The sequence below is a fragment of the Triticum aestivum genome, unplaced genomic scaffold (genome assembly GCF_018294505.1).
Source record: "Triticum aestivum cultivar Chinese Spring unplaced genomic scaffold, IWGSC CS RefSeq v2.1 scaffold64612, whole genome shotgun sequence".
In the NCBI taxonomy this organism is placed as follows: Eukaryota; Viridiplantae; Streptophyta; class Magnoliopsida; order Poales; family Poaceae; genus Triticum; species Triticum aestivum.
Window position 1 is genome coordinate 1 of NW_025282464.1, and position 1,185 is coordinate 1,185.

At 50.7% G+C, this 1,185-nt stretch overlaps 2 non-coding genes across 2 annotated transcripts; both read right to left on the bottom strand.

Moving 5' to 3' along the window:
- Positions 1–371: 371 nt before the first annotated feature.
- LOC123178551 (5S ribosomal RNA) lies at positions 372–490 on the bottom strand. Its single transcript, XR_006489666.1, has one exon. It is a non-coding gene; the product is annotated as a 5S ribosomal RNA (ribosomal RNA).
- A 301-nt stretch (positions 491–791) lies between these two features.
- LOC123178552 (5S ribosomal RNA) lies at positions 792–910 on the bottom strand. Its single transcript, XR_006489667.1, has one exon. It is a non-coding gene; the product is annotated as a 5S ribosomal RNA (ribosomal RNA).
- Positions 911–1,185: the final 275 nt, after the last annotated feature.

Below are 1,185 nucleotides of genomic sequence, written 5' to 3' on the forward strand. Positions count from 1 at the left end.
TCGCCCAAGCACGCTCAACTTCGGAGTTCTGATGGGATCCGGTGCTTTAGTGCTGGTATGATCGCATCCGACATGTTACCCCCGTCTTCGTCCCTTATGCTTGCCCCTCCCAGCTCCACTACACACACGATTGCACATTCCTTTGGCCGCTCCCGCTCAACTACGGAGACGAGTTTTACCACGGTTCAACTGCACCAGTGCCTATTTACCATGGTTTCGACCCCTTTCAGAACACGCTTGCCGCCGCTAGACGCGTGAATAATGAGCAGCGAGCTAAAACTTACCGTAAACGTGCAAAATAATAAAAACGTGCTAAACATACGTCGCGCTCGTGCGTTTTGTTTTGCACGCGGTGCAAAAAAATTAAAAAGGGAATGCAACACGAGGACTTCCCAGGAGGTCACCCATCCTAGTACTACTCTCGCCCAAGCACACTTAACTTCGGAGTTCTGATGGGATCCGGTGCTTTAGTGCTGGTATGATCGCATCCGACATGTTACCCCCGTCTTCGTCCCTTATGCTTGCCCCTCCCAGCTCCACTACACACACGATTGCACATTCCTTTGGCCGCTCCCGCTCAACTACGGAGACGAGTTTTACCACGGTTCAACTGCACCAGTGCCTATTTACCATGGTTTCGACCCCTTTCAGAACACGCTTGCCGCCGCTAGACGCGTGAATAATGAGCAGCGAGCTAAAACTTACCGTAAATGTGCAAAATAATAAAACGTGCTAAACGTACGTCGCGCTCGTGCGTTTTGTTTTGCACGCGGTGCAAAAAAATTAAAAAGGGAATGCAACACGAGGACTTCCCAGGAGGTCACCCATCCTAGTACTACTCTCGCCCAAGCACGCTTAACTTCGAAGTTCTGATGGGATCCGGTGCTTTAGTGCTGGTATGATCGCATCCGACATGTTACCCCCGTCTTCGTCCCTTATGCTTGCCCCTCCCAGCTCCACTACACACACGATTGCACATTCCTTTGGCCGCTCCCGCTCAACTACGGAGACGAGTTTTACCACGGTTCAACTGCACCAGTGCCTATTTACCATGGTTTCGACCCCTTTCAGAACACGCTTGCCGCCGCTAGACGCGTGAATAATGAGCAGCGAGCTAAAACTTACCGTAAACGTGCAAAATAATAAAACGTGCTAAACATACGTCGCGCTCGTGCGTTTTGTTTT